The sequence below is a fragment of the Erithacus rubecula genome, assembly GCF_903797595.1.
Source record: "Erithacus rubecula genome assembly, chromosome: 2".
Taxonomy (NCBI): Eukaryota; Metazoa; Chordata; class Aves; order Passeriformes; family Muscicapidae; genus Erithacus; species Erithacus rubecula.
The window spans coordinates 33,680,886-33,690,633 of record NC_136685.1 but is presented as its reverse complement, the minus strand read 5'-3'; positions in this window follow the sequence as shown (position 1 = coordinate 33,690,633).

The window sequence follows — 9,748 nt, the reverse complement described above, 5'->3', positions numbered from 1 at the left end:
ACATTCACTGTTTATTGCCTCAAGTGTAACATTTCTAAATAGTACAGGTTTCATTGAATAATGAGTGGAGTATACAGATGAATAGTGAAGAAACATGGCTAACTAAGCTTTTTGGCAAATGAATGTGTGTAATGCAGTTTGAGGTGCACGAAGGTGTATCCACTGTGCAGGTACAGATGGCATTGAGATGTAACTAGTGGTTACATCTCAACAAGGTGTGCACAAACTACCTTCAGTGATGGCCTGTTCTAAAGCAGATAATGTGGTATTGAAGTGTGATAAAATGCTTCTGTAGTTTTACTGTGGAGCTAGTAAAGAACAGCTACGATAATAACTGGTACAGCTGCAGTTACATGATCAACTCCAGTTTTTGTAATCTGGGGAAGAACAAGAGACAGTCATACTTACTGTTCGCTAAGTCACACTTACTGTGTATTACTGTTTCTAAATCCTTGTGAAGCAACCTTTTTCTTCTTCAATGCATGAAGGTTAAAACGTGTAAGATTCAAATTCCTAATGCAGTTAAAGATAGAATAACCTAGCAATTCTGGTTTTAAGTTCAGATGGCTGGGTATAGTTAGAGCCCAGTAATCGAGGCATGTATTTTAGAATCAAGGTAGTTTTTTGACTCTGTTGAGGAAGACTGAACATGTTTAACAGCAGAGCCAATCTTAGAATACCTTTAGTTAGCAAAAATGCATATACTGCTGTGGGGTGGGTGGGAGGAGACATAACCAACCCACAGGAATCAAAACACAAACACCCCCCAAATACCTGTATCCTCTGGCCTTGAAAGATGTTTAGGAAGAGGACAATATTCCCCACTTTGTAAGGGCAGTGCAATCTAAATAGGTCATAGGTGTTGGAATTCCTAGATTGGAGCGAGCGAGATTAATGTGATAATGTTGGAACTTCTGCCTTTCCACCACATGGTAAAAATAATGTTGAGATTTCTCAGGTTTCACAAATGAACTGAAATTGTGGTTAATGTTCACATTAAGAAAGAACAGACATGTCTTGACTTGGACATCTGGAAGGGCAAAAAGTGTCTGAGAAAAGAAAACTTGCAGGGTCTTTTGTAAATACCTCTGTTCTTTCTCAAGTAGTGCTGACAACCAAGGAGTTCCTCCTCAGAGGAATACCAAGGGGTTTGCTTTGTATTTAAGGTTGGCCTAGGACTGATCACATCATGAAGAGTCCCATTTTGGAAAGCTCTTAAGCATTTTACTTGCTTTGGAGAAAAAACCAGTTTGAAAAAGAAGTAATCTCCCTGTGTGCAAAAGATAGCCATCAAATCTTCCTGAACTATACTACTGGCAAGTTTCTAATCTAGGATTAAAGAAAAAATAGGAAAATAACCTAGCAAACCACTACACATAACATACAGCATCTTCATTTACCTATGTTACAGCTTTATAGAATCTTCCTTGCCTCTAATTGGTCTGTCCTTTTCCTGTGAAAAGTAGGTGCACTCTTTAGCCAGGCATCATCTAGCAGCCACAGCATAATAAGAGGGGAATGTCAGATGAAGGATCTTGGCCAGATGGAAACATCAGGTCAAAAGCAGACAGGGCCCTTGGATTGTGTGTCAGAAGGTAAGAATATCCTGTCCTGGCTGTTACAATCATCAGGGCCAATTTATCTTGGTACATATTTCAGAAGAAAATTGTATCTCTATAAGGGAGGAGGTTTTAAACACAGCAAAATTCAAAATTTGTAGGGAAAAAAAACCCTGTTACTATGCCTAATGCTGCTGTTTCAAATATCCTCTTCAGAGAAGTAAGTTATGGCCTAGAGCGGGTATTTGTAAAATTGCTGTTTGGAAGTGATGAACTAATGGCCTTGTCTAGAGGGAAGTAAGAGCAGCCTTGAATATCTGATACACATAATCCAAAGGCATATTTTTTTCTTTCCCCCCATAGGTAAGGAATTCTTCCATCTCCTTTTAATGGTGTAGCATATTTGTCACTCACTGGTCCTAATAATCCCTTAGAGGGTGGGTAGTTGTGAAAAACTTTTTAATAAGGCCCAATGATGCCTCATAATTAGTAATGCTAGAGGAAATGCCAAGTTCCTAGCAAAGTTTGCAATTGAAGTCTTGATTTGAATGTCTCAGTGCAGGGCACAGAGTGAGGATAGGTGTTACACTTGTAAAGCTGGGGTGAATCAATGCCAGTTCAGCAGCCTCTGCAGTGTTCAAGCTCAGGATGGACCCAGAGAGCTCCCAGGTACACCAGTGCCTTGTACTGAGTCTCAGTTGTTCTTGAAAAGTGTAATACAAGATCAGCATTCTGTGAGGGAGAAGTGGCTGATCATTTCTTGGGACTAGGCCAGGACTTCTAATTCATTAATGACCTGGTAGTGCAAGGAACCCAAATAGGTGTATACTCCACTGAAGGTGGTTGCTGCTCAGAAATGAAAGTGCTTCAAATTAACAGCATGTGCTTGGAAGCATACCTGTGGGACCCCAAGAGATGGAGGCTTAAGAAAGTTGCTGAACTTGTTTGAAGATGTTCTGTTTCCTAGGCTACATGTCTTAGTTCAAGAAATTGCACATCCTTAATGAACAAAAGGGATTTTTTTTCTAAAGCTAAGACCTCTCTATCAGATCAGAAAGTAGGAGGAGGCTGAAGAAGGAATGTGGTAAGGTAGAATATACTTGGAAGTTGTTTCTACTTCCTGAGTTAAAAGAGGATGAATCTTTTTATGTTATTCATTAGTGCTGAGAAAATACAGGATTTGTTTTCATAGACAGCTTTTGGTCTGGAAAACTCACTTTCTCTGCAGGCATGAGCATAGTGAGGAGCATCTCTGAAGACTGGGAAAAGGGAATGTACCTGAAGGTAGAAGTAATGTGAAATGAGGAACTTACAGACATAGGTGCTTGGTCTGAGTTCTTGGTGAAACTCAGGTGAGCAGCTTTGAACTGCGACACCTTGGACTAAATGTACTAAATTCGTGTCTTCTCACTATCAAGGCTGTCCCTCCAGATATACATGATTTCAGTTTGGTTGGTGCTTTCTCTGTTCTTTTTGCCCTTGGGCTTTGGGGAAGGAGAGTGAGTCATTACTGCATAGGTAGTTGACTTCTCCAGACCTAATAGCTGAAGGGGAAAATGGAGAGGGGAGCACATCAGATACATTGGCTTTCCAGAATCTGAGACTGGCTGACACTCCCAAGTTTCTTGAGCATAATCTATCCCAGAAACACACTGGATGTGGACAAAAACCACCACTCTACAGTTACAGCTTAGTACTTAATGTACAGTTTGCAGTTTAATGTACAGTTTACCACATCTGAGCTGAGTGGTGATAAATAGATAATTTTCAATTCATCCTCCAAATGTCATCTGCTAGGAACCTGGATGGTATTAGAGAATCCCTTTTCTGTTTTGATTATTTTCTGAAGCAAAATCTACTTTCTTCAGGAAAAAAAATCTTCCCTCTTGGCATCTGAACTGCAGTGACCCCAGCTTGAGGTCTACCTACAGCATCCAAGTTCTTTGTGTTACATTAGGAGCTATGTTTAAGCATCTGTTGAAATCCCAAAGACCTCAGTCTTCACTTGCAGTTTCTGGGGTGGTGGTGGTGAAAGTACTACAAACTCGACCTACAGAGAATATCCAAACTTGAGACTGAACTGGAAGATTCATAATGTCTTAAGGGGAAGAAAGTCTTACTCCATTAAGTTTGATAGAAAGGATAGTAAACTGTTTTTCATACTAAAGTTTCTCTCTATTAATATATATTTTAAAGTTTGTGTCTGTGAAAGAGGTAAAACTTACTTCCTGGTGTTTTAAGCAGTTTCTTTTGTGTTTTTTTGTACAAAGATAAAAGATAAACCAGGTAGCTCAGGTAGCAAGTAATTCTGTCTCAAATCAATTTATTAAGTTTCAGAAAAATACTGACTGGTAATAATAATTCCCTCCATTATATTAGACCTTACTAGCTTCAATCCTTTCCTAACTAGAATGCTAGTTACTTATATAAAATAGAAAATAAAAAGTAAAACAAAACTTTAAATGGAGTTCTGTAGTACTCACCAAAGTCTTCCAAATAGTCCTTGCTTCTTGACTTCAGTTTGTGCCTTTTCCTTGTCTGCTGGTAGACCCACAGAGGGACCATCTGCTTCTGCAGAAGCACTATTACTGCCAGTGCTAGAGGGGAAGTGCTGTGTAATAATACATTGCTTTTTTTATATCAGATATACCAGCAATTTGGACAGCCAAAAAAGTTTGGGATACCTCCAGGAAGTTGGGCATCAGTTGAATAGATAGCACTGATCAGCTGTGAGCTGTAAGGATTGATCAGTTATGAGTGTAAGGAAGCCTGCTCTTGCAGAGAGCATGGTACTGAGATCCACTTCTCAAACTCTCTTTTAAACAATCGTATTCCTCTTGCAGTGGAGCTCTACCATGGAGCTCCAAATATACCACAAGATATCTAAGACATGGGCAAGCTGCCCATGTGCTCCAAAAAGCTGCTTTCAAAAAGCCTCAAGACTCATCCTTACACATACAAGGAGGAACAGCCTCTGTCCAGCTGCTCTCATAGTATCACCTTGAGCATTCTGCCTGTTTGCACAGAATCAGATTTTTTTTTTTTCTTTTGTAATATATTCAGTATTCTTGCTAGGGAAATATAACATTTATGTTATGTTCTCTTTACCATTTTGTAAATACTTCAATTTTCCCCAAACATCATTTAAAAGGAAGAAAATGTCTGATTGATTCCATACATCCTCAGCCAACAAATGGTAAACAAAACAATATCCTGGTTATACAACTGGTTCTGTAACATTTCATATTTCATATGAAGTGTCTGATGAAAAATTTAAGCACAAATAATTTCTGCAAGGTGACAATGTTGTTTAACTTTTAACCTATGCTGCTTTTACATACTTCATGTTGTCAGACAAATTGGTTGCTTGAGCTAAAAATATCTCTGTGGAATTCTGACCTGACAGAAACACTCCAGGCATTAACTGCTGTGTCCCCAGAAGCTCAAAGCAATGGGCTCCAGGATACCAGCTCACCAGCCACCAACAGAAGCCTGATCTCACAGATCTCATCACTAGGTCTGGGTTTACATGGTCATGTCAAGTATTCACAGAAAGCTTTCTTGGATACAAGCTTCCTTACAACAGCAGCCTGTAGTTGCAGTTAGATTTTTTTCCACTTTTAATGACTTCTGCCTGTTGATTAGAATTTCCTGAGTACATTATGGCTTTAGGTTGGTTTTTTTCACTGTTTTTCTTTTAAGGTGGAAAAAATGAATCCATCAGAAATGAGTTGTATCCAAATGAGGAAAAAGGATCATAAATCTTCATTGGCAAAAATGTTAAAATACTCTTGAGGCAGGGCAAAAAAATTAAATTATTTAAGAAGGCACTAAGTCTAATAAAAATAATTTTGAATGCTATTTTGTTAACAGTTTTGTTCCCCATGTTGCAGCCTGTCCCTACTCACTGCTACACAAGAGGAGATAATAAAATTGGAAAATGAAAGGGAGAACAACAAAGCGATAAAAGGTACAAAAGTGCTCTTATGTGAAGGACAAGTCAGTGGTGCAGGAATTTTAATTTTGGAAAAGACAGTTTTTTCAAGTGACCAGAAAATTTGGTAAAATGAAAAGCTAGCAGGTGTGCTAAGTAAGGCTCAGGAATGATTTTTCACCATCTCTAGTAACACAAAAGTTTGGAGAGCTGCATTTTCACTCACACAAGTGCAAGGGGTGGAACTCTTTGCAAGACTTTTATGGATGTTAAAGTTTCCCATTATTCAAAAGCAACTTGAAATTTAGGAAAGAAATTCTTTCTCAGGATATCCCCAAGATTATGAATCAGAGTAAAAGAATGTTCCAGGAACTTGTTACTGTATTCTTGCCATGCTTTTACAACTTTTTTCTAGGTATCTATCCCCTGATGACCATCATCAACAGGATGCTCACCCAGCTGAACTTTTGCTGATCCAACACAGTTGTTCCATGAGTCCAGTGTGTATCTATGATGAAAAACTTAAATAGCTTTAAATTTTTCAGATCTCACCATAGTTCTGAGGCATAGGTGCTGCAACAGTTTGTAATGATTTAACAGAAACACGTAATCTAACAGGAATATTTTTGACACTCTTTAATTCAACTGAAAACAGGGGATCCTGGCTCAAGTTTGTCCTTTAACTCCCTACTTCAAAATTTTCCTCACTGACCAAGGCTGGTCAACAGGAATTGCCTTCAGGACCTGACATAGTTATTTTCAGTTTGTATCCAGGACAAGGCTTTCTTTATCCCCACAGTAAATCAACAGATTAATTTTGATTTCCACTGAGTTCTTACATATGTGCTCTGGCATTGTTTTAACTATTTGCATGAATACAGCTTCTTAGTTCTTTCATAAGCTTTTTCTTACAAATTCTTAATGTCCAACTTGACATTCCCTCATTCCTCCCTGATCAACCTATGTTTTTCAAAGGAATTAGGTTTTTCAGATCTTTTCTCTGCACATACAACCAATTGACCAACCTCACTTAATACTTAGGGTGAGGATCCAAAAACCTTCTTGTTTCTTGCTCAGGTGAATCAAGATAAAACTTCTATGGAGTACAGCTTTGCCAAATGTTGCCACGAATCAGAATATTAATTTAACATTTTTCTAGTGTCTCTTGTATGCATTTAGTTCTCTTTTTTGCACATATTCCTGCAGGCCTGTATTTCTTACTGTGTTGTAGTCAACTTCTACATCTTGCAACTTACTGCTGTATTTTCTTTTTTTAAATGTCCCATAAATAGTAGTTTATGACCCAACAAATTATTTTCATCTCTAATATCTAAATTCTCTCCAGTGACTTGTCTATGAAAGAAGTTCTTCATAAAATTCCTTTTCATGTTAACAAGTTGAAGAAAAGCTCTATACACCAGCCTATCTCGGAATCTTTTTACTTTCTCCTTTAGAGTTACAAGTTCTTCAAGGCAAAACTGACTCTGGTATATTATTTGTTTGGGTTTGTTTTTTTTCCTTATTCCCAAGTAGACCTTGTCCCAGTGAAATTCTAACACACTCTGTGCTCCTCAGCACCCCTCTGGTTTGCAAAGCGTTGTTCCTGTTGGGAATAATAAAACTGACCCTCTGGAAACTCCACTAGAAGTGGATCCTTTTACTTGAATTTCTGTATTGGATCAGTCTCCTTGTCTTTCTTTTTTTTTTTTTTTTTGCCCTGCAAGTCTTTATTCTGCATGGTATTTTTAGTGCTAAACACAGCCTAGTATGTATTTTCAGGTTTTCTAACAGAACTGTATTTTACAGTCTCTTTTTAAAAAACCATGAATTTTGAGTGGTGCATTACACCACAGAATTGAAACTTCTTAGCCTTTCCCCTTAATTTCAATTGCTTTCTAAATCTGCTTCTAAACAAACAACACAACTTGAAAGTCTCTTGTCATTCCCTACAAGTGTGGAGACCAGTGATCTTTTTCAAAGTGTTTTGCACATCTTTTCTTAAATCATTTCTCCCTCTCACCTGCCATTTTGCTCCTTACTGCAGCAGCTGAATTCCCCCATTCTTCTAGAAGAAAACTTGTAAGGGATTTTATCCAGGAACCCAAAGTCCTTGTTGCTGTGTTGAGCAGGTATTTCTGGGCCCAGGTTATCACTTTCTCATCCAGTTTGCTTTAATCTGGTCATACTGAGATCAGCATGTGATCCAGGAGGCAAATACAAGACCCTACAGCTACAGGCAGCACACATTCCCATACAGCTGGCAAGCATGGGTTGGTGTGGGTGGTACAGGGATATGATTCCTAAATGCCATAAATCTAGACTATGAACAGTTTATTAACTCATTAACAGGCAAATGAATATAAATGTATTTATAATACTAAAGCAATATTTGCTTATCAAAGTGCTAATAATTATTCTTCCCAAACCAGAAATGTGCAGCAAATGGTCAGCCATCACTCCTCTGTAGTTTCAGTGTTCCTTTAAAGGCCAAAATTACTATTAAAGCTCAGTTTTCACCTTACATTTGTTGCATACACCTGGATCATCTCAGGTGGAAACCAGTCAAGTGCAAAGAGCCTACTAATACTTGCCTTTCTTGGGATCTCACTGGCCAACTTCAGTTTCACTTTTTTACTTAAGCTTAGCTATTTGCTGAATATTAAAAATCTCTAGAGTTCTCTGGAGTTTTCTGCTAAATGGCTTTAGTTAAAGATTAATATGAAGCCTGCTATTTAAGCTTCTTGGAGAGGGCCCCCAGAATGAACAGGGACTTGTGAGGAATAATTATAAAAGAGAATTAATTCCTTGTTGAGTAAATATGAAAGATTAGATATTGTAAATTAGCCTTGACAACTCTATCCTTGAAAGAGAGAACTATGTAAGGCCTTGAAAAGAGCAAAAGCAGACTTGCAGAGCAAATTAAATGCAATTAACTGGTGAGAATTTGTTTATTGCAGTTCACTGTCTGGCTTATTTTAAAAGGGCATTTTTTAAGGTAAGAAAAAAACCACCTTGGTAAATACAATCTCAGTCTAATAACTGATGTTACTTAGCCAATAATTGTAGTTTTATATGTCAAGTTGTTGAAAATCTGCTCTAATATTCTTAGATGCTAGAATAGGCAAGCTTCTCCTGCCATCAAAGAAAACAGGCCTAAACCAGGGAGAACTGGCTCCACAAGATGATTTGTACGATCAGTGAAAGATCCTTTTACATTTTAAACACTAAAATAAAATCTATCTTTCCAAAATAACCCACTCCAGGCCTTATTACTTCAGAGCCCATCTCCAGATACATGCTTTTCCCTGGCACTTCTCCCTCCAGCTGACCACTGAATCTTCCCAAGAATTTATGTGAAGAGAGAAAAACTTGCTATTTGCAGGGAATGAATAAAGTTCTTATTTCTCAAAGAACTTTGAAAAAGCTTGATGTTTCAGCAGTTCCCTTTTGTCCTTCTATAATTTTGTTGAAAAACAAACAAACATCTGCTGAGTCTTTCAGTGTCCCAGAACAATCTAGGGGCTGCAGTGACAGAGGGTGATGGGCAATGCCAACACTGCTGTCTCCAGCAGAGCAGGATGGGGTAAAGCAGTTTGTTGTGTCTGCTCAGCAGATGTACAGTCTGTGAACTGAAGGAAGCTGCACAGTTCCTAAGATAATGAGGCACAATTAGTGCCAGATGTGAATGTGGCAGTTTTACAGTAAGTAAACACAATTCTGAACAATTAAATTAAATAAACTTTACCTGAAGTACACAATGCAAACAAAAGCAGAAGTTTGACCTAAGCTTCTGCTGGTTTGCTGTACAACTCACTTCCTGTGTTACAGATATGTGATGTTGTGGCATCTTCATGAAATATTGTAAGAATTGCAGATTTTTACAAGTTATTAAAAGCATTGCCAGATAAGTGACTAAAAATCACCAGCACTAAAGCTAAGGATAAAGTAAGCTGATAACAAAAATAATGCATCTTAGGAAAACTGATTTCCTCTGAATAGGCAGTACAGAGATTTGCTGTGTGAATGCACCTTGTTTTTTTTCTACTAGAAAACATGGACTGACACGAAATAATACTGTGCAGAGACTCTTAAAGAAATTCAAGCTGACCCTGGGCTCTTGCCAAGCGCTCTGGGAAAGGTCAACATACTGAAGTCGAACTGCAGCATTTCACCTCCTCGAGACGTCAAGGGAAGTGTTGCATAAACTGACAAAGCATCTGAGCAAAGATTCTGAAAGCTGTTCTGGGATTTTGAT